General features: G+C 37.5%; 1 protein-coding gene across 9 annotated transcripts in view; it reads right to left on the bottom strand.

Annotated features, from left to right (window-relative positions):
• Window positions 1–25,165, bottom strand: part of LOC128886370 (putative polypeptide N-acetylgalactosaminyltransferase 9) — a 407,410-nt gene that overhangs the window by 278,441 nt on the left and 103,804 nt on the right. The window contains exon 1 of one of the 9 annotated variants that reach the window (XM_054141215.1): window positions 5,101–5,390. The exons of the other annotated variants lie outside the window; for them this stretch is intronic. The gene's annotated coding sequence lies outside the window, so the exon portion shown is untranslated. Of the gene's footprint in view, window positions 1–5,100; window positions 5,391–25,165 lie in introns of those variants that run through there. 9 annotated transcript variants of the gene reach the window in all.

Here is a 25,165-nt window from a genome sequence, read left to right as displayed (position 1 = left end):
ACGGATTCTCCAGCTGGCGTTCCATCTTTCTTCACCGACGACGACGGCGTCCCCGTCGTCGTTTCGTCGGTGTCGTCCCCGACGTTTCGTCGGTGGCCTTATCAGCGGCAATCTCCTCCGTGCGAATACACATTTCCGCGGCATATACCGTTGCGAGAGAAGCTCTCGACTCTGGGGATTAGATTACGGCATAAGCGGCTTATTTATCGCCACGGCGACGTGGATTCCTAACTGCGGCGCAATCAGCACACCGCGAAACATTCCCCGAAACGTTTCGTCTCCGTTGCAAATGTCGTCGACTTCCCGTCATCGGCGCACCGGAAGTACCGAGAGCTTCCGTTCGATCAGGTTCTTCCGACGACGACGTTTCACACGGACGTTGGAAAAATTGTATTCGAATAAGAGACACCGAATAAAATCTATAATCATTTATTATTCGTGACGTTTATTATATTTAACGAGCCTCTTTTTATTGTTTACTATAGAATATTTCATTCTACTTATGATTCAAAATTCCAGATTTTATTTGATGAACGAATCAACAATCTTTTAAAGTTTGCGGCCGCGCTTGTTGACTAGCCCAGCGTGTCATCTGCTGTTACGTACACACCGATGATGTAAGAGAGCACATGGGCAAAAATCAAGATATTCAAGCGACAGTTTTAGATAGTGAGACCATAATTAACGATAAATAACAAACCCGAGAACAGTTAAGGTGAATAGGCTTTAATTGTCGTTTCTTTTCTTTTTAGGTAATAGTAATTATTTTGTATATTTGTAAATATTATATGTATCATGTGGATGTAAAATATAACCTTTTTTTTTTTTTTGGAGCAACACGATTATCTATTTCTTTGGAAAGTTGCCAATCATTACCTTGTGTCTTATATAGATATCTCAAGTGTTTCTTATCTTAATTGATAAAATTAGCAAAGAAGAAGTAGAAGTACAGCAATGTTGATTTGATGTTTCCCGACGACCGTCGAACGTAGACGAGGACAGCGAATAAAGAAGAGGACGGAGCGAAAACATCGAGGCATGTCGATGAAACAATGTAATGGAACGATGAAAGAAAGATGTTAAGAAATGCTCATTTTTGGCATCGCCTGGAAATGAAAAATTCGTGCATGATCTTTTAGAGTGTCTCCCAAGGAACAAAAAATGTCCTTATCACTTTTTCGAGAAACGATGGCAAGGTTATCAAAAATACGTTCAAAGTACGAATTGTGATGATAACGGAACTTAGAATAGAGTACTGTACCGCACTATACAGCACTGCGCAAAAGTCTGGGTCCATTATTACATCTTTCACATTTTTACCGCTAGAGAAAGAGTACAGATGTTTATTTAGCTTATTTATTTGATTATGATAATATTTATCAAATTTTTTGTCAATATATGATAACTGAACACAAGGTTACGATTTTACGTATTTTACTTTCTGGGTTAGCTTGTATAACAGCAATGGAAGGTAGATGCAATGTGCAAAGTGGATGACGAAAAGTATGAAGAGAGTAAGCACTAATGCAACAAAAGTCTAAATGAGAAAACTTACATGTAGTAATGTGTGTCATGGCAGACGTGGGTAGGGCACGTGGAAATTGAAAGAGAAGCATCTACGTATGCATGTAACTATGGTTCGTGGTGTGTCGGCGAATGTAGGTAATGATTCGGAACAATGTGTACTATACACTATAGACGATGCATGCAAGCCAGAAGCCATGATGTACGACGTTGGGTTTCAAATATCTGAATAAGACGCGATAGAAGAGACAGAGTGTTCAAGTAAGAATTGAAAAGGAACATAATGAAAGTAGATAAAAAAAAAAATATATATATATATATATATGTCGAATTGAATAACCTTCACCTTTTCGAAGTCGGTTAAAAATGAAATAATAAATGAATGCTTAATGTAAAGATGGACAGCTGGAAATTTTGTGTTCTTGGGTATAAAAATCTATTGGTTAAGTGTCTAGTGTTGTTTATTTTATACAATCGAGTGTAAGCTTAACGAAAGTTGAATGTGTTATCTGTAAATTAACAAACGTTTGTGTTGAAATAGTCCAAAGTTATAAATGTATCATATTTTTAATGTTATCTAAAAATTAACATAGAATAACGGTTGACTAAATTCTCAGAATTCATACTTAGCGAGTCGAATTTATTACACATTGTCTGGGTTAATCTGATCTTAAAAGAGATGTCACGTATTATTTATAACATTTACTTCGTGCACGCTTTTACACAAAAATTGTGTTATGTAAATTCAATAACATTTATAAGCTGTAAAAGTAAACACTAAGTCCGTGTTGTTTGGCTGAATACACGATTATATTGGAATGACGCTAGCGAGTGTATATCGGTACGTTTTTCTCGTGTGTGAGTGCCGTCCATGTGCGACCGTGTCGGAAGTTACAACAGTAAATTTCAACCACTTATATCTCAACAACAAAGCCTCGGATTGCAAAATCTGAGTAAAGGTTGGTGAGTGCCGTAAAGGTTGGTAAAGGACTTTTCGATTCGTACAGGTACGTAGACTTGATCGTGAAAAAATTTCCCACATATTTGTTAACACTTTGTAGAATAAACATTACTACTTCAGAAACTATACAGGTGACGTGCCCATTTTATAATAAACCTCAACATAATGGTCAATCCAAATTGTTGCATCCTTAAAGTATCTGGAGCAAATTCTACGAAGCCAAAACAACGAGGAATGTTCAATTACGATAGTTTAGTTACCTCAACGATAGTTTTACTGATTTTCCGAAAGAAAAGAGAAAGGAACAGGCTGCGAGGATCGCAACTGTCGCAACCTCTGCACGTGGATTAAACACGTATTCCGCAGGCTCGCGTATCGAATAATCGAACCGGATAGACCGTTTATAACAGACAGAGAAGCAGAGCGTCGATGAAACCGTGAGGGATAAAACGGAGAAATGAGAAACGACGAGACGTGTTCCCTTTCAGGGCGCCTGATGCATCGCGGAGCACCTAACAAGTGTCGTTAAAGCACGACACTTTTCCGCTCTCTTTCATCGACTTTCCTTCGCGTTTCTGCGTCGAAATCAGGCGCGCAATAAGAAGTTGGCACGAAAGCTTCGAATTAAAATTCCGCGGCCGCTTACTCGACCGTCAGCTGATTGTTTAATATGCCTCCTCGTTACCGGTGCCTGGAGAATACTAGGAAGATGGTAAGAAACGGTCGTTGCCTTATCGTTGGCTTATTCTAACGTCTCGCTAATTGTCATTCATCTCTGGGCTTTCCCGATGACTATCGAATGTTTTAATTAAATGGCGTTCGTCTAGGCATTGATGTTTCATTAACTTCCCATGATTGTTAAATATCGCAAATAAACGAAAATTAAATAAATCGTTTATAGCCAACTATACACGCATATATACTATTAGTGTTAATAATTACGCACATAGAGGGCTAGCATAAATTTTAAGATTTCGTTGCTCTAGACCAGTGGTATGTAGAATTATTTAATTATTTATGTATGTATTATTTAATTTTAATATACGGTTAAAAGCAAATATATTTGTTTACGATTACTTTTCAATTAATACTCTGCTTCGACGACAAAATTATTCGTATTGCGAGTTGTGCATATAAGCATTAAATTGGAGATGAAGTAAGTGTGCAATGAATCGAATATAATTAGAATTTCTATTACTATTGTATTTCATGTGGATCCACATCGTATGATATAATTATATATAATTTCCTTTCCTTATATATAATTATATTATTTCATCATCTATGTGATAAATTTGTACATTTTGTGTACGTTTTTGTTGATAAACTCTATCTACTTGGTGTATATTTGATTTGCAAAAATCAAGTTTTTCTGTTTCATTTGATAAAAATCCACAGGCTCGAAAACTTAAATACAAGATATCAAGAACGATATAACGTTTGGAGCATGTCCAAACGATCCAGTCAGCCCTCCTTAAACTTCAAACGCGTTTTCCTCGAAACCGGTTTTTTCAATCTGGTAGATAACTTTTTTCGGAAACTGCTTATCCGATTGACTAGAAACTTTATCCGTGTACACGCGATAGCATTTTTTATCGTTGCACATATGGTCGTTGGTGTTTTCTCAAAAAATATCAGTAGAGTAGTACGAGAATGTTTATATTTTCTATATGGATCGAAATTCTTTTACCAAAAATTGAAAGAAATATTTTTAAAAGTATACAGTTTTAATACGTGTTATTAAACATTTATATTAAACATTTCGTTTGAGAGAAAAAATTCACAAATATCGGAACTTTACTCCAAAAATAAATGTGACGTTCACTCTTTAAATAGCGTAGTCTAAAGTTTTAAAAAATCTATTTTTTTGTACTCAATTACTGTGGATGATTTTAATTGACGCCACAGCGTAACTTATTTTATTCTCTAACGTTTCTTCTATCTTACCTAACGTAAGAAAAATTAGACAAACTCTTATTGACTGCAACAAAATCACATTCTTAAACATCAACAAACCGTAGATGTTAGAAAAAACCTATTCCTGCTCCGATTCAAATACAGTAGAGCCTCCTTCTTTTTATATTAAATTTCAATTTATTAAAATAGATGCTAACATAAAATAATTTTTGGAAAAAAAAATATAACCGACTTCGAAAAAATATTAAAATTGCCCTAAAAAGTACGAAATAATTTGTATTTCATTTATATTAAACGATATCGAATGATATTTTAAATATCTATTTCCTTTACATTAAATTATGTTAAATAACCTATTCGTAGTCGGCATATTTTTTTATCTACTAAATCATTTAACCTTTTCATCATAAGTGTATAGAGTTTCAACTGTGTACAGTTACATTCTGTTTGTGCTCCAAATCACCGAAGTCCTTTTTTCCAATTGAAATAAAATATATAATTTACACAATTATAAATATATTTATTTATATGTAGTATATAAGAATTGTATACAAATATTCATAAACAGTCGAGGTACGTTTACTGTTAAACTCGTATACTCAAACCTGTAAACACACAGTTCTAAATTTTCCCTCGGTGGACCGTACGACTCCGTAAACCATCGATATCGAAATCAATATCGATATACACTCGCCTACCTGACGAGAAGCACGGATAACCCGACTCCAAAACGATCCAACGCCTCAGATGGTTGTGTTGATGGTAACGATGCACGCGCACTCCGTTCACCCGCGAAACGGCGAACAACCGGTGGTCCTCGCGTTAAAATCACTCACAAAAATCACGAATTCACTAAAAAATCAAGCACACGCGATCCAGGGAAGAGAACCGAGGTAGACAGGAACAATCGCCGACTAATGACCGTAATCCACACGGGGAACCGGCATACCTGGCGACGACCAGGCGTTAACTGAAAGCGTATGGCGGACGAAGAACGCCGACTGCCGGTCGCTACACCTGTGTGCCACGGATACGTAGAAGGAGAAGGTGGGCCGAGTAGGAGAAGCTGCTGGCAGAAGGAGAGGACCGACACTACCGATGTGACCTTTACACGAAAGATATGCCAGCCGATAAACGGTAAACGACGTGTAACGCGACCAACAGCCGCTCGAAATTCAGCGGTGGGAGAAAAGTGGGATTGCGATCTTTCGGCTATTTATCGACACTCTTTTATCTTTCATGGGACGATGATTTTCTTGATTGCCGGTTTGGTCATTGACTTCCATGTTTACGAGGGACAATGACTAACGCGTATAGGTAATCGAGCGAACTATGGATTTCTTGAACTTCCTGTGGAGATCTTGGAAGAGAATTCTTGTTGGAGGATTTCCCTTTCAGGGAGGAGAATTTATATTAAGGGGGGAGTCTGGTCCAGCTAATGTATTTTTCTAATGCATATAATTTCCAGATATAATTAATTTTTCTCATTGAAACTTTTTTTTACATATAAAGGGACGCTCTTATGATGCTCTTGTACTCTGTATTCACTAAACGAGTTTAGTAAGTACTGATAAATTTTCCAAATATTTGTCACTTGAACTCAACAATAACAATTGGTAAATATAATAAATGGAAATGAAATTTTGGTAAACATAATAAATGTATAATAAATATAATATAATTATTGGTAAATATAGTAAATGGAAATGGAAATGAAATTGAACAACCATCACTGTATTAATATAACAATAAGGACAATCTCCATCAACATTAATGCAATATAAAATCTATGATGGTCTTGTACTCTGTATTCACTAAACGAGTTAAATAAATACTGATAAATTTTCCAAATATTTATCACTTGAACTCAACAATAACAATTGGTAAATATAATACACAATATTTGAAAAACAGTTAATAATTAAACCAACCAACACTTCGTACCTTTGTTTGCAATTGATCAGAATCACGAACGACTTCAATTATGATTAAATAAAAATTGTAATATCCTTATCTTACAGAACTCGCTCCTGAATCTTCACAAGCATCAATTCTACCAAAATTAGATCGATCTTCCAAAATATGTTTCGTTAATCAAGACCGACGTTTGCAGAGTCCAGCATATTGTCAGAAGCATAACGACCGTGAAATTTCTTCATATGAAGTCACACTTCGTCTTCGCCAAAACTTTGTTGTAACACCGAAGTTCGTTACTTCGAGACTCTCTCGTCTTAAAATAAATTACGTGCGAGCACTCCTTTCAACAGGTGGAACCGCGACGGTTTACGGTTTAATTCCAGAAAGCGAAAAAGGAATGCGAGAAGATTCTTCTCTCTTATTGGAAAGATTGCAGGTCGAGCGATCATGGACCGAGAAGGTCTTCGGCTTTCGCGCAAAGGCCATCCGCGAGTGTTCTTTTTCTCCAGCCAGAACAGGTTTGCATATTCTGTTCGCACTTCACCCATACTTTTCGTATTATGTTCTTAAAGAGTTCTGCCCATCTAACATTCGCTTTACGATCTTCGGGAAGAAACACAGGAAGAAGACGAGTACGCTTAGTGACTTCACATCTGCGTAAATCTTGGTCATGCCAAACGTTTTTAATTGACGATCATCGATAAGCTTGTATATACGAACAGAATTTAAAGGAAGGTTCGTAACGATGAAAAATTAGGTCTAGTTGTTAATAAGGTTAAGATTTCTGTCGCAAAAATAAGTCGTTATAACATTCATTGATGAAATTCGTGACTCGTAACTGTTTGCTCGTGTCAGGTGTATGAAACCTCGATATATTTCAAAAGATTACGATACTCCACTTAGGATTGTGGCGGCACCTCCGCTACTCACCATCAGAGGGAAACCGCGCGATCCGCGTGTTTTTCGCAAGCATTCGCTCCCAACTACATTCATAGTATATAAGCCCTTCGTGACCGAACTCCAAAAAACTAAAACTTGACAATTTAGATTAGAACAATCCTATAATATTATCTATCCCTTGCCGAATGGTATTCTAACACTTTGCGTTGAGTAAAGGATACCACTCTTCAGCGGTCCTCGGGCCTATAAACATCAAGGATTCACAACTTCAAAACGCTACAAGCAAAACTTTCGCTAATTCTCGGATCGCGAACTTCTGCTAACGGCTAAGTTTGGGACCTGGGGAAATGGCTGAGCAGCGCGATGCAACGCAATGCACCGTTCTGGGAAAACAGCAACGAACGAAACAACACGCTGCACGGGGCAGCTATGCGGCTTGCATGCTGCACATACGAAACGATTGCCTGTTTCATTACCGTGAGCCAGTAGTAGGTATTGTATCGACGGGCGAACAAATTGCTTCCTTCCATACGGTTTTCGAATTGCGGATACCATAAATACCGGGTCCACCTACAGGGAATTCGTCGGACGGAATTCATCGGCAGCCAGCGCCGCGGAGGAATCGTAAGTTATCGGAATCGCGGGAGGAAAATTGAACCGATGCGAAATAAAACGCCGTTTCGAACCGGCCACGGCTCGTTCCTTTCTTTCTGTTTGGCTGTAAAAATAATGCGAATCGTCGTTGTTGCGCTATGGTCCGACCTACACTGCTGTTCAAAAGTTTTGGGATCTTGACAGTTACCATTTATACAAATAAAGATGTTTTGTTATATGTTCGATTAATGCATACGAAATATTGATTGATTATGTAATTTCTTATAAGAGTAATCCTTTGACAAGTACCCGTTACAGAGGTTGAAATGTAAATATATAAATGCTTGATTGATTCTTTACCTGTCTTCGTTATTTGACATTACAAATTGACTGGAGTTAATGCAATGTAGCAAATGTTTTGTAGCTAGGGTTATTTAAAATAATATATTTATGAAGGATATTGTATTTCGTGTGGAAAATCACGCATATTCTTTACTCAAATTTTTATAGATTTCTTTATTGAAGAAATTCCTTCTCATCTAGTGCAGATTTTGTTTTCTATATTGTTGAATTTCTTTCTGGTTAAATAGCGATCAAAACAAATTGTAATCACTTAGTCTAACAATTTAAAATGTATACTTCGCAGTATTTCGTAATTACAAAACCCTATTTGAGGGTTTATTATTGTAACCTGTTGTATTTACTGTCTCCGCTTATATCTAAAAATTCCAATATAGAATCTACCAAAGTACGTATACGTGCATCGAAATACACGGGTACGGATACATCGAATTATCTATTGTTATCCGTGACTTGAACATTTACTTTAACCAGTAAATAAAGTTTTACAAATTACACTAAAAAATTTACTCTGTTATATTTATTCTTCTTACGTTTATATTTTTTTTTATTTATTTGTTTCAGTACTTATCAATTTCTTCAAAATTAATAGGGATCATTATTTTATAATAATAGCTTTCTTACGTACAAAAGTTTGTATATAAAAATAATTAGATACTGTACCCGTATATTTTGATGTATGCGTATCCGTACATGTATTTCAATACACGCGAAGTAGGGATCTCTAGCTTCCAACCGTTTCGTAAGCTACGCGTGCTTGATACTACAAAAAAAAGCGAATCAAACGGTGATGTGTCGAAACGGTGTTAGGTGGTGGCAATCCTAGTGACGCACCCAACGACAGACATCAGCCGTTCTAACATGATTAAATTAAAATTGAATATAATAAAAGTGATTGTTCCATTATATAAAAATTCCTTTATTCGATCGCGTCTGTTTTCTAATTAGCGCGTATACCGGAGACTCTACCGTAATACGTTTTTCAATAAACGTACTAATTCTCCGCACACGAAAGCAGCTGCATCATCTACAAACAGCTCCCTTCCTCCCATCCTCCATTCATATTTCATCGAGCAACTATTTACTCTTAATTTCTTATTATGAAACTCGCTGGAATAATTGGAGGGACATCGGGTAGAGAAAAATTACGCTTCCTCGCGAAAGGCTGATATCGATTGGTCAGGATTTAAACTCGGGACGGGACGAAGTCGTTCGAGGGAGTCCTTCTCCAGATTAAATTTCCCGGAATCGGGCAAATGAGACGAAGATCGTCGACCGTCCCGGGCTATCGATGCTCCACAAGTACATCCTTAATTCTGATTAAACGTAATCTTCGGAAGAGAAGTGTGGCCCTATCGTCCGTTCCCGAGGCGAGCGGCGAAAAGTTTTCGGATTCGTTCCGATGGAACTCGTGGAATCGAACGAGTTCGAGACGGGTTGGGATCCGGAATCGACTGGACATCCTGGAGCGAAACTCCGCTGTTTGCCAATTTCAAAGGGCACTTCGCGTGTAATCGTGGAAAAGTTTCGTACGTTCGACGCATGAGCGAACAAGAAACGGAATTATCTAGACGAGCTTCTCGCCGTTGCACGAGAACGGAGCATGATCGTGAAAATATGAGCGGTAACAACGACGACGTTATACGTAAATCGAAAAGGACCACCGAAGGAATTGTAATCGGAACGATTTCAGAGAAGGTTATGCAACGAAGTTTCCAAACGGGTCGATGTGCTTGTACAACTTGACAGAGAATTATTCTAATCTGAAAAGAAATCGAGCGCCATTTAAGTCCACTCTGGAATTTCGGAAAAAATCAATAATTTGTTCTTTTAAATGATACTTTAGGGTCTTAAAAAATGTACAGACCTCGCGCACACGCAAGAGTTGGAGAGATTGAAAATCAAGCGACAGCTGTTGACATCTTGTAAGGTTATTTATTGCATTAATATCAACACTACAAGTTTATCACAATTTTTTGTCATTTATTCTCCTTATTGACTTCGTTCTCCTTCATTGGTTTGTGACGCACTAAGAGTCAATTGTAACGGGACATTTTTTTGTTGCTACAGTAAGGTCTTCTTAAATGCACAAATTTCTCTACAATAAATGCACAGAAACCATCCCCATAATGGAACACGAATTTCAAGTGTTCGAAAATGAAAAGATTTTCAATCTTAAAATAAGGTACAATTGGTTTTATAGCAGGAAAAATGGTTTCTAAACCTCATTTCGTAAACGATATCAATGATACCTCACAGTGCACTTTGAGTATTTGCGATGACTCAACGCGGAAGTTTTATTTCGAAGCGTTTTTAACGATTTCGCCTCTTAAAATAACAAATTCACGAAGAATTAGTCATGAACGATGTTCTGAATCTGTAAAAAATTGGCTTTACGAAAAACCGGAAAAAAAGTGTCAATACCACAAAGTGGTTATTGGCCTCAAAATCAAACTTCAGTGGCAAAGGTACCTTGGATATTGCCACAAATATTCTTTATGTATAACTAACGATGGATTATCGAGCATAATGTAGATAATGGAAGCATTAGGTACATTAATCGGGTAAAATTGTTACAATTTCTGCGCTGAGATAGACGCGCGCCGCATTAAATTTTCAGTGTAATCTCTGTCTGATTCTACAAAAAAAGCTCGACTGGCTTCTCACCGACCAGAATAGGGAAAAAGGAGGAATACATTAATGTAGAAGGTAAACTGTACGGCGAACGTACAGAAGACTAAAAGAAAATCGAAAATTTCTATCGACAAATGCGACGTAAATCTTTAAACGCATTTTTTATATGTTTTATATTCAAACAATTTTATATTCAATAGAGTAATCAGTTTAATATTAGACAGAAGTTTCCTCTGAGTTCTGTGTCGTAACATCGTCTTTCCTATAAGTTATTAATCAATATCCCAGACTATTCCTGTTACCGTCATTATCATTAACAAGAAGACTAACAGGATTTCGAATAATCAACGTCACTCCTTGCAACTGGTGTTGCATTCGAATAAATAATTGATTAGCCGCCGACAGTGTAGGCTTTCCTAGTAGGAAACAATGACATCACTTATCGATTTCTTGTAGCTAGTATTTAATTAAAATCCTATTATCGACGTCACGATTGCTTATGAACTAACTGAGAAACCATCAGCATTCGGTTAGAATTATAGGTAAACTTCGAACAATGCGAAGGTTAAACCATTCTCCGCCAACAACGAGAAATCTCATAGTACAAATTGATTGCGATTACTCAAGGGATAAGTTTCTAAGTTCTGAAATTTCTAAGCTCCTGGGTTCCCGAGTTTCCAAGTTCCTAAGTTTCCAAGTTTCCAAGTTCCGAAGTTCCTAATCTCCTAACTTTCTAAAATCCTCAGCTCCTAAGTTTCCAAGTTCCGAACTTCCTAACCTCCTAACTTTCTAAGATCCTCAGCTCCTAAGTTCCCAAGTTCCCAAGCTCCCAAGCTTCCAAGCTTCCAAGCCTCCAAGTTTCCAAGTTCCTAAAGTTCCCAAGTTTCAATCATTATCCGAAATAATTTAGTTCGCCCTCTGTGAATAAATTCTGACGAACGCTGCAACTATAAACGCACGTATGATCAAATTTCAGCGAACAGAAAAAAACAAACAAGTCTCTAGAAAGCTCGAAAGAATCGAAGTGGACGCAATCGGTGCTAATTCTGTTTTCCGATGCATATTTTACATTCGACGTCAGCGGAAATCGATATCGAATAGCCAGTCACAAAAATTGTTTAAATAAATGATCGCGTCCACTAACCGTCCGCCGTAAAATCGGATTCGTCGCGGAAACGTGCGTGAATATCCAATAGACCTATCGATAGCGGTTACGGGTCTTTGAATACCCGTTCGGTCTGCGAATATCGCGTGTCGATACGCGCAGATGCTTCGAAAATATCGAGGCACCGTCGTAGGGCTGCGGTGGATGTCAACGAGCGAACTAGAGGCGGCCCGCGTCATCTTCCAAGATTTATGACCCACCGTCGCATCAGGATAGATGAGTTTACCTGTTCTAACTTTACGACCGAGTAACATAGCCTCTTAAATCACTGTCATAATTGAAGGGGTTGGAAGAACAATAGAAGACAGATGAGAGGAAATAAACGTTGGATTATAGAAGAAAAGACCTTGCCCGTAGGACGTTGACCGACGGAATCTTATCAGGCTGCGACATTATCAGAAAATTGCTGATCTGAAATTTCTCTGTTAAGGAGTTACGCCATTTTGATGACCAGAATATTCAGGCTTTCTCAAGAATTTCTGTTCACAGGTCAACAAGATTTTATGTACATTGAAGTGTACATAATGTATCGTGTAAGCATTTTACTATAAAATCATTTTTTTATATTCTTTATTTTTACTAAAATGGCGGTTTGGCAGATGAACTAGTCTGGAATAATATGCATTTATAAGTGAAAAAAATATCGATGACCTTGGAATCTTCAAAAAGAAGAGATGTTGGAAAAATATATTGTATATTGCATGCAACATGCAACCTGTTAGTTTCAGAGATAAGATTAAATCGTATTAAATTTGACAATCATTGCACTAACTTGCTAGATGAATAATCAACAGGGTGCGATGTTGTATGTACCAGTATATTGTATATCCTACGTTATGATTGAATACACGGTACTCCTAAATGAGACCATGTGACTTTTAGTCCTAAATTTGGTCTTGCAATATTTTTCGCACAATAACGAATACATTGAACGACTAATTGTAAATAGTTATGACTTATATATTATAAATTCTGAATTTATTTATCAAATAGCGAATGTGAAATTGTTTATCGTGAATTTTTTATTTGAATTTTCTTATCCAGACGGGCTACATTTTATTCGAATAATAGTCCAAGCTATATATTTATTCGAGTAAATTTTTATCATTTCATTACGAAACATTTAATTTTTAATTCAAATTCTCTAGCGTCTCATTCATTCATATAAAAGATGAATAACAGTCCAAGCTATTCATGTATATTTATTTCAGTAAATTTTCATCCATTCATTATGAAACATTTAATTCTTCAATCCAAATTAGATCAGTTTGTCAACAAGTAAGAGATACAGTTGCTTCAATTTTATTCGTTATTTGAAATTCTAGTCCAGATAAGACTGTTGGCCATCTCTGTCCCAGCTTCGTAGTCATCGATTCATGTCAGTTGCCGGTGGCAACTAAATTTGCCGGATGGCGTACGAAGCGACCAGATTTTTCATTTTCCTCCTCTCCTTTATACGTAATTTTTTCGTCCGCGCATGGGTAGTTCTGTCCTAGAACTACCCATCGAACGAGGTCCGCTCTCTTACATCACTTTTATGCCCGCCATTTTTCATACCGACCAAACGTTCCGACGAATGATGCATTATTTAGAACGCAATTCGGAGAGAGGCTAGCCGGGACCTCGTGAAACAAATGCGCGCCAAATGGGCCAAGAGCAATGAGCGTAGTTCAGCGTAGAGCACCCAAGAGTACTGAAACTTTTGCTTATACCACTAAAGGTCCGAGGACCACTGAACAAAACCATCCTTTCCCCAGTGCTGCCAAAACCAGCGGTATGATGTTTGCAATAACTGGCCCTCTTCACTTTATACAGTGAGAGTAATTCTCCTCAATTATCCCTAAAATAATATTTGCGTGGCTTTTAATGATACGAAGATATATCTCGAGAGAAAAATATTTGGTTTAGGCATGATAGGCGCATTAGGCAAATATTTCATATTAGTACGTAAGTATCGTAACTGAACGAAGGATTAAAAAAATGTTTATTTGAATTTTTAGCAGAGTTGTATACAAAAGTGTCCGATTTTCTGTAAAGTCTAGACCATGTATTACCTTGAAAAATAAGCTGTGACCAAAGACGAATAAAATCCTTCGGTCAATCACGAGCTATACTCGCGTACTAATAGAAAATATTTGTTTTTTTTTTTTTTTTTTATTTCAAATAAAGCTATCATAAGTTATCTTGACCACCGCGAGGATAGTTGTTTTAAGGCCTTACTTTTGAATATTTTTTTATGAAAAATTTATGATACATTGGTCAAATGATACTTTTTCGAACATCGTAAATTAAAATAATATAGTTTATTTTGTTTCTTCGAAAAAATTATTAAAATATATATGCTTTTTTTGCCCTCGAAACCCAAGTAATACCTTAACTCCAGTCTCCAAGTCGCGTTAAAAACGTTTTCTCCTGTGTCATTTCTTACCACTGGAGTTTGATACATGAGAGGCCAAGAGTATCCAGCAGAATGTCGTTCCTCTTCCGGGACGATCGATTGACCTACAAACTTAATTTTGCCCCGAATCTTGCGGCTCGAGCGACGCGCCAAGTTGAAAGTTACGAGGAACGTGTAACTCTCCATTCTTCGGTGCACTGTTTCACTCGTTTCACCTCATAGGAAAACGAACATCGTGCGGGGAGTTTAAAAAATCGGAACCCAACTTTATTGGATGGAGTTTGTTTGAGAAGATCGAATAAGTGCTAATATCATCAAATAGAATTTATTTAAAGCATAAGTGTAATAACGTTTCAATGCAAAGTATAATTTATTCGTTTCGTTAATTTATGTTTGTGTCGTAATCAGAAGTGTGTTATGGATTATCTTCACATTGAGTTATAATGATGAAACTGTGGGAAGGTGGAACAAATTTGGACACTTTTTGTGATTAATATATTTAATAATTGATTAGAATATTAAGACATCATTAATGCCACGCGCATGCCTTTTTTAACTTGATTCGCTCTAACCTTTTTTCCTCACACGCATACCAACCTGACTCACTCTCCACGTCAGTGATGGGCAAAACCCTAGGCTTTGAATAAATCTGAAGTTTGCCGACATGTTTGTTTCATTTCCTCTTTTGAACATTTTCCAAAGAAGGAAACGAGACAAACATGTCGGCAAACTTCAGATTTATTCGAAGCCTAGGGTTTTGCCCATCACTATTCCACGCATACCAAAACCAACTCTCACGGAAACTTCTACGGAAAATATTCTTATTTTATCTCGATCGTGTTAAATTGACAGTTCATCTACTAGGTGTTCCTTCTTGAATCGGTATATGACTGTATTTCGTTTTCCATAACAACATGTCTCAAACGATATTTCGTATTGCCACAAGTTTCATGAATCTCGCGCAAACGTTGCACATTTTTTCTAGAGAAAGACTATCACCGACGTCCGGAACATCGACCATACGCTATCGTCCAAATTAACGTTAATTTTCGTTCCCGTGTTCGCAACATAGATTGCCCAGCACAGAAACAAACATCAAATATACAATTCATCGAGATAATTGAATTTTCAATACCGCTGCATTCACAATCAAAATCTACACTTGATTTTCAGGCGAACCCAGACGAGATCGATCTCCTCGCAATCGAGTATTCGAAACGTCCCAACAAAATACAAATTGCACCGATACAAATTCCAACGCGGTTCTTCACATTTTTTTATTTCTTTTATTTATTTATTTTTTTTTTTTTTTTCATTTTTCTTTGTGTAACACGTCGACCCAAACAAAATAGAACAGACGCGAAACTCATCGACGCATCGTCGAAACGCAACGCAGGAAGCTGCCAATCAAAGCCGCCCGATAGAATATCGAAACCATCATTCGCGATATTTCTCATTTTTGCGCGGAGCTCGTCGAGGAAAGTAACAATCCGGCTCGTTTTTTAATCCGTATGTCAGTCGCATGGCTCGGCTAGAGCGTATGAATTTCACGCGCGAGGGAGGTGCATTATTTAGATGCAATTTTTTCCGGAATCACCGACACGCGAAGAAGGGAGCGCTAGACAGAGCGAAGTGAGAAGATTAATGTTTCGATCCGACATTCGAGCATGAACTTTCAATCTGCCCGGCTTCGTTCCTTTCTCGCGCGTATGTAACATGTGTGTTGCGTGCGGCAAATAATGCTGGAGACGCGAACAAACCGCGTCGGGTACATTGTAAAACCCCGCCACTCTGCTCGCCTGAGCGTTTTTCAAAGCCACGGTAAGAACTACGAGCCCGTGCATTAGTGTTCCATCCGTTCAAAGTATTTCCGGGGTAACCATGCGAAACTCGGCATGATGGGTTACTCGAAATAATTAGAGAATGAAAATTACGAAACTTGTAGAATAACTACATAGCTAATTCTTATAATATTTATTTTAAATATTTTTTGATACGGTCGATGGACTTCTTCAGGAGTAACAGGACTTGGCAGTAGTAAACATCATTTAAAAAGCAGGAGTATAATAAGGTGTGAGAACTTATTATAGGGTTGCATCATGCATGGTGATAATTAGTACAAGATTATGTTTTTATTTTTGTTTAAAAGTATTGATCTGTGGAGGTGGATCCGCAGACGAAGTGTATATTTTTGTTTTGTTACGGTTATATTACATTCTAAATTGTATGATTTAATAGATAAATATTAAAAATATATTTTCAAGAAAGAGGAACCGGATAAAGGCCAGTTAGTCTAGTGTTAGCCCGGACTCGTCAGAGACCACTCATATTAAATGAACTTTTTATTATAACTTGTGGTTTTCCTTCAACCATCCCACACATATTTGGACTGTCGCAAAATGAATGAAATCGTTAATCACTGTGGAGCAAGTAGTAAATTAAACTTTACCCCAACATTGGTTATAATGCCAGTAATCTCTCTTCACAACGCTTACCGAAAAACTATGAATGTAAATTCAAGTGGCTGCTCATGGTCATTGAGTGGTTATCCCTACCACAACACTTCACTAGTCTGGAATTCTGTCTCTATTCATACTATTCGCCTACCAACCGTCCATTGAAACGTTCTTCAATGGGTTTTGTATGAAGGCATTCACATCGTTCGTCACCGTCACTCCTAGTGGTCTCTACAAAGTATGTTTGACTGTTTGACACGGTCTTTCTTAAAGTACGATCTCTATCGATGTATGATAGATATGATATCGGATAGGTAGTGGTTTCTTTTAACCTTTTCATTCATTCATAAAATTGTTTATACCGAATTTCATACAATAGAGTTTAAACCAATTTAACCTGTTACTTCGTGCTCTCCCACAATTCATGTACATAATTACCGATCCCGTACACGTAACTATTCAATTGCTTTTAAAATTGAAATAATTAAATAACCGATTTTGATTCGCTTAAATTTAACGCCAGCGTATAACAACGAATTGAATTAATTTTATGAAACGATGATATAGTACTAGTATGTGACTCGAAAGTTACACGGGCATATAGGCAGTTAAATTTAACCGATAAAATAAAAATTACAAATTCCAGTATACAGGGTGGTCCAGGCAATTGTTTCAAGTCATAACTCCATTATTATTGTATTTACGAAAAAGTGCCAAAGGAGAAAGATCAATGGTACGAAGAGCACTACATCTGTAGCCCTTAAAATTTTGTTTAGATGCAGCAGTGCATATGCAATTCTTCATCTTCTTCAATAAAGATATTTTTCGAAAATATCTCGATAACTAATCATTTTTTTGCCACGGTACCCTAATCATTTTTTACGTAGAACGAACAGAAGAATCGATCTGTGTCAAAAAAAAATATGCATTTCTATTTAAAGAAATGATACAATTGTTAATTGCACATGCAATGCTGCATCTAAAAAAAATTTTAACGCCTACAGATGTAGTGCTCTTCGAGCCATCTATCTTTCTCCTTTAACATTTTGTCATAAATGCGATAATAACGGAGTTATGACTTGAAACAATTGCGTGGACCACCCTGTATAATGTAGCAGATTTTCATCCGCAGTTCTGTTCGTAATAATTAGAGCCATATTGTCCAACAGGTATAGACGGCTAATAGACTCGGTTCATCGAAAATGTAGAGGTTTATCGACTCGAATTCTCGATTGGTAATTCAGCGTGGCGCTTAATTAACCTACGGACACTAATGGGCGTGGGGCGGAGCGTTTAATCGGTAAGACCGCGTACGCAACGCGCACGAAGAAAGATCAAGTAATCCGAGCTACGTAATTAAACTGGGAGTCATTGTGTCGACCTCGTTTCAGACGTTTACCTCTCCAGGGAGCGTGATGTGCCGTCATTTTTCAATTTCCCTTCGACGAGAGAATATTCACGCTATTCGTTAAACCAGCATTGCTCAAACTTTTCCAACCGTGGCTCATTTCCTAGGGAAGCACTCGACTTATCCCTGGTTGATTTTAATCTACCTTCGCACGATCGGAAATCCCAGCTCCCTGCTTCCACGTGTAAAATATCGGGCGTATTAGCTGGATAAGTTTGAAAATACAAGTAATTAAATGTGGCAAGTATATCTCGTTTGATCATTGGAGCAACAATAATTGCAGTTCGTCCTGGAACTGGTGATGAAGTTTTCGGTAAGGCTTTGTAGAGTCTTAACTTAGACGTGCTTGGAAGTTAGAAACTGTTTACGGATATGTGGAGTCTTTAGATCAAACTCTGCAACCGGGAAGATCTTTAATTAATGAACATGTAGTGTCTGAAAGGAGAAATAGCGAAGTTTAATTAATCTTAGGGAGACTGAGATCTAAGCTGACACCACGAATTTCTAGATTATGCTGGCTTCCTTTGATTTATTGGATTACCAAATTTTACTTAATCTATTTACGATTATCTAATCCAGACGCCGAGAACATGAAAAATTATCCGTCATCGTGTATACAGGGTGCTGCAAAAAAGGAAATTGACGAAATTGTCGGCAGTTGAATGGGAACATTCAGAACGCAACTTATAAACACTGACATAAACATCGCATGCGACGAAAGCAAGTAAGTCAATCATAATACTAGCAAACAAAAATGTTTATATCTCAGAAACGGTTGAACTTTGGACCTATGTTTACTAGAGCTTTTCTACTCGGTACAGTGTGCCCTATACATCGTGTAAATATCGAATCCTTTTTTTTTTAAACACCCTATTTTAAAAGCTATACACATAGCGTTGGAGCTACCACGTATCTTTTATAGAAGAGAAAAGCATATCCTTTCGCATTTCAATTTAGCGCGTAAGTAATAGTGGATCTCTTCATTTACTTTCTCGCTTCGTCGCTAACGTTTAAATTTCTTGTAACAAGAAAAACAATTTGTTTCACAAATTGAACGAATAAATGTTTATAATTAATAAACTATATCATATGAAATATGTATATATACATCAGACTTTTGGAGTGTAGCAATTATCGAATTTTCTTTGTAAAAGACACGGTAGAAATTAATTATTTGCGTATCGATTTCGAAACACAATACAGTGTCTATCATCTTACAAGCACGTCTATTAACCGCCCGTGACGTCGGAAAACACGCTCCTCATTATTAGGAACAGCGCAGTGGATGACGTGCGATGTTGCGCCAACTTCAGCTGTTACTGGTTGGTCTCAATGGAACTACTCGCAATGTAACATGACGCAACCTAATTACACGAACACAGTATCTGAGGATATTAATTAATTATGGCATTAATTAATTACCGATAGCCAATAATAAACGAATCAATCGATATGGGAGTGATCTGGTACACGGGCCCGTGTTGAAACTGTGAATTCGCAGAATGAATAATACCTGTATTACTCCAAATAATTTCAAAATCTGAACAATGATACCCTATACTCTTATCAAATTCTCTCGTCCACTATCGATTATTTGAATTTCATCGATGACGAATCTGACTTTGAAAATGTACAGAAAATAATCAATTTACTGTGGTTCGTGAATATTTCGAAACCCACGTGTTTAAGGGAGAATTTAATTAGAGTTTGGTCCAGCCAAGCTACTTTTTTCCAATGTGTATTTTTTAAGATATAATTTATTTTGGTTCATGAAACATTGTTTATGCATATAAGGGTACGTTCAGAGAAGAAAATTTGACACTAAGGATTTGATTTGAATATATGTATACACACAGAGTTAGCAGCCGAATATGTTGAAAAGTATGAAATATATAAAAAAAAAGTGTAGAACATGTTTTCAAGGATATCGAAAAGGAAGAATCGCGTCGCGAACCTTGCAACAGGTAATAGAGTGAAACGTAGACTGGTTTATTACTAGCCTCGAACAACAGCTAAACTCCACAGCTAGTTACCATATGCGAAGGTGATGGTCGTAAGGATACCTTCGGTCGCGGGAGTCCGCAGGTAGTTGCGAACGAGGGTGCACACCCACCCCTTCTTCAATACGATTTTTCAAGAGAGTCCTCAACTCCTCAGTCCTCGTCCAACCTCGTCAGGGGACAGAACACTACCGACCATTCAAACGTACAACTCGCGAACTCGCGAACATTAACGAAACCTCGCATAAAGAGCGAGATCCAGAACCGTTAATTCGTGGCTGGATCAGAGTCGCTATTGGGTGAATCCGCGAATCCGAGCGAATCCGAGCGACTCGACGCAACGACAACCATTTCAAAAAATATGCTTACTAGGTAATCGCGTTTGAAGTTTTTCATACTGAATACGTATACTTAAAGATTGTAGTAAAAACTGCCAATAAATTTAAAATGTAATATCTAGCTTCTTTAATTTTCCGAATTCAACAAAATCCTCTGTAAATATATTTTCAAGGGTCAATTCTCAGAGAAAATGCAAAAGAAGTCGATATTTTCTAGATTAGAATAATGTTCTAGATTAGAATAACGCCTTAAGAGTTCATGACTTACGAGAATATTTGTATGAAGCATGGCGAGGTATCGTATCTCTCCGGGTACTCTAATTCCCTCTGTCATGTACCGTCTCCCTCAGCTTTACCCTGTCACTAAACGATAATATAATAATGTGCTCATCTCTTACTTGTAGTCGCTACCTGGCTTTTCCTATTCCTCTGCCTTTCTCTGCCTCCTTCACGCTTCCCTTTTCCGTCTCACCCAGTCTTTCTTGGCCATCCAATCGCCTTCTATCACTTTCTGGATCACCCTGTCTGTACCTATCTCCCTCAACCACCTAGTTACACCATGACGTTCCCTAGAGCTTCCTGGTCCTCGCTGCCCGTCCTTGTCTCGCTATCTCTTACACCTCGAGCAGTCATCGTACCTCGCTCTACTTGTTCCTGGCTCTGGCTGTTTCCTAACTGTTCCAGGTTCTACCTGTCCTACAGACGACCTAGTATGTCACCGTCTCTCCCTATCTGTCACGCTCCAACTTCTATCTCACTCTATCAGCAACTGCTCTCGCGATCTCTGAGATTCTCGTTGGATCCCCGGGCTATATCGGTTCCATAAGTATATTCTTTTGTTTAACACTATGTTTGGGGACATTTCTTATCATATTTCTATTACTGAAATGATGCTTTAATCCATTCACTGCCGGGCAAATTTATATTTATGAAGCGATTTGCCTTGGGCGTCAAAATGTGACACAGGTGTCTAATCTAGATTCTTATTTTAATAACGAAAAGTGATGTTACCCTTGCTTCCTTATATGGATGAAAGTCAGTGTAAGTAGTTGGCAAAAAGTGTAAACAGTTTCTGTGAAACGTAAAATTTGGAACGTGTAAAAATGACCGTGCTTCGAAAATCTAATGGTAAATAAAAGAGGAAAAGTAAGAAAGACTGAGAATAATTTATAAACCTAATATTTTCAACAAGTCTGCAGAAAACGAATGTATTTCTCGAAAAATAAATCGTCCCACTTCAACTGATGTGGCTGAAAACCGGACACCGTTATTAGAATGAGAATTGCTCACCTGTCCTCAAGTGATCCTAATAAATAAAGTGTCACGTGCAGGGGCAAAGGCTCTGAATTCAGAGGAAACTAAGAAAACGGGAGTACGATAAAGAGTATGGAGCACCATCAGTCATGTTGCATCCCATTTATGGCGATCGAGGACGTTCCCATCTCCTTCCTTAATGCTGATAATATTTCAGTGACGAATCGAACGAAGGTGGAGGACGACCCGGAAGAAGTTGCAAGAACCGTCGATAGTCATTGTCTGGATACCTGACGATGAATTGCTCCGAAAATTAATCGTCGATCGGCGTAAGCAAAGATCGTATCTCGAAAGTTGTGGAAGCTGGAAGGAATTTATCAGTACGTAGCTACTGAACACCTCAGCATTTCAAAAATTATTTTATTACCGCGGAACCTCGAAGGACTTGGGCGTCTCAAATTTCATTTTGCATCGAGACTGTCATGTAATTGTTAAAATCCAACTTCCTAATTAATTTTAGTAGATCGACTTTGTTTATTAACACATTCACTGTCTACTACGAGATATTTCGTAGGTTCAAATTGATTGTAATTGCTCGAGGGAATAAGTTTTTCAGTTCATAAGTTCCCAAGCTTCCAAGCTTCCCAGCTCCCAAGTCTCCATGCATCTAAACTTCCGAACTTCCAAGCTTCCAAGATTTCCAACTTCCAAGCTTCCAAGACTCCAAGTTTCCAAGCTTCCAAAATTTCAAACTTCCAAGCTTCGAAACTTCCAAGCTCCAAAGTCCCCAAGCCTCCAAGTTTTCAAGTTCCCAAGTTTACAACCTTTCCTAAGCTTCTAAGTTCCTAAATTCCAAATTTCCAAGTTTCCAAATTTATTCAAATTGATAAATTTTAGTGTAACTGCACCGTTTCTAATGACATTTAACTATTTAACGCTTTTTACGGAATCTCTAGATAAAAATCTTATCTAAGAAGGGCGAGGGGAGGTCCGAGAAATCCTATCTCTTCTTAGATGAGGGTTGAGTGAAAAATGACGAGAATTATCGTTGCGTAATTAATGAACGGTTCCTAACTTGCAAAATTAGAAATAAAGTCGACCTGACTACCCCCATTAGATATCCACGCATCATGTTAACCACGAAAGGCTTTCTCTCCCTTCTCGTGCTCTCAGCGACGCCTTAAGACTAATTCGAGCTGTCCGCGCCTAATAGAGACGGACGATACCATATGCAATGAGGAATACACGTAATCGGGGAAAAGTAACGATGTTTAATCGCCCTCGCTTCAGGAATACGAATCATCAATTTCTTACCGCGGAGGGCTACTAGGCCGATGTGTCTTCCATAACGACAAATAATGTTCCACTATCGATCACGACTTGGTCAGGTTTTACAGCCCTTTCAAGCATACACGTTCCACACTGGACGATACGAGGAGTCTAATGAACTCGACGACGCGCGGCTCTATCACTCTTTCCGCCTTCTTTTTCTCGCGGCTGCTGCAAAAATTCGCGCCATCATGCAGATTTATGCCCGCAAAACGCAAACTTTATCCGCGAAAAGAACTGCTCGGGATCGTTACCCGCCGCAAGAACGTTATTAAATGGCCAACCGATCTTTCCGACGCATTTTAACGCAAAGTTATGGCAAACATCCACCGCCGTTTCTTTCATGGGACGAGCAATATTTCACGATCCTTCTACCTTAAAATAACGACATTTTTTTTTTTTTTTTTCAAGAAAGTTGACCTAGAGTGTCTGACTTAAACTCGGAAGTTCGACGTTAAAAATAGCGAATAGGTAGAAGTAACAGTTCGAGATATAGAGACATATGAAACAGATTTTAGAACTAAGTGGATTGAAATCACTTTTAATCTTGGAAATGATCTATTATAGGTGATTATCGAAAGTCTTGAGTGTGGATAATAATTGCCATGAACAGAGAACGAAGTCAAAGCAATATATTAATTCAATACAAAAATTTCCATATCTATCACAGCAATAGAAAATAAGATAGAGTACTTATTCTCGAACCTATTTTCAGAACAGACATAACGAGTGTATACCTTATCAAACTAATACAAAAATCAAACGATTCTCTGGATAATAGATCATTAATTATAAATATATAATATAGGGTGCCCCAGAATTAATGTAAGAACCGGAAATGGAGGGTAGCTGAGATGATTCTGAACAATAATTTCCTTTGCGATATCGCGTACCACATAACAAGAGTAAAATACGAAGAAGGCTTGATACAATTAAAATATATTCCTTCTAGCGATAATGTAGCAGATATATTTACTGAGGCGTTACCACACAATGTAATAAGTGTTCACGTAGAAAAATTAAGATTATATTATTATAGAATGTAAAAGATTCAAATGTGCTCTAAAAGTGGGTGATTGATGGGTGTTTAGCCCACATTTGAATCACGCGCGACCGTACACGCGATCTTCTTTCCACTTCTACTTCTTGTGTTATATACGATTAGTTCGTTTCTCAGTTCCTTCTTTTCTATTATCATTCAAACATTATAAGTAGTATTTAAATTTATATGTGTCCATATATATTTAATAAATATATTTAATCATAACCCAACAGTTAATCCACGTCCTCAAATAATTAACAGGTATATTTATGGGGAGTAATTGGAAGAAAATAAAAATGTGAAAAGTGCTGAGGTACAGGAGAAATAAATAAATATGTTATATAAAGATGTGCCACGTGTCTACGGAGACCAAAAGCACAGAACACAGTGTGTCATTTTTAAACCGACTTATTGTTAGATGAAACAAGGTGCTCAAACGAGATATCAATGGTGAAACGGTTTGCGGTGGTCGACATCCATTCTTTATGAACAGGTAATCGCGTCGTTATTAATATTCATATCCAATATATGAGGTATGTGTATCACGGGTGTCTGTTATATCCTGCACGCCATACTTCCATAAAGGGATTACGTAAACAATAATATTTACAGGTTTCTCGATCGCTGCAGACCAAAGAAAACATATCGCGTGGTGATTTCGTTCATTTTATCTTCTTTCAACGAAAATTTCTTCTCTCTAAATTATAAATTAATTTACATAATTGTTGGTCGTGAGCGTAACCATTTGTGCTTATTTTCTAACGTAACAATAACGGTAACAAAATTAAATGAAATCTTCACTCTGTATTAATCATTAATTCATTTTCCTCGCAACTTCGGTACATATTCATTATTTTCAATTCTTTTACATTTATTACCAAGCCACTATCCTCATCTTTTATTTCCAATTCATACAGTGGGTGTATTTGTACACCGATCAATTCCCCAAAAAACTTTTGTGTGATGAA

Source organism: Hylaeus anthracinus, unplaced genomic scaffold (genome assembly GCF_026225885.1).
Source record: "Hylaeus anthracinus isolate JK02 unplaced genomic scaffold, UHH_iyHylAnth1.0_haploid 0, whole genome shotgun sequence".
NCBI classification, from domain to species: domain Eukaryota; kingdom Metazoa; phylum Arthropoda; class Insecta; order Hymenoptera; family Colletidae; genus Hylaeus; species Hylaeus anthracinus.
The sequence above is the reverse complement of the archived record's forward strand: the minus strand, read 5'-3'. Positions and strand labels throughout refer to the sequence as shown.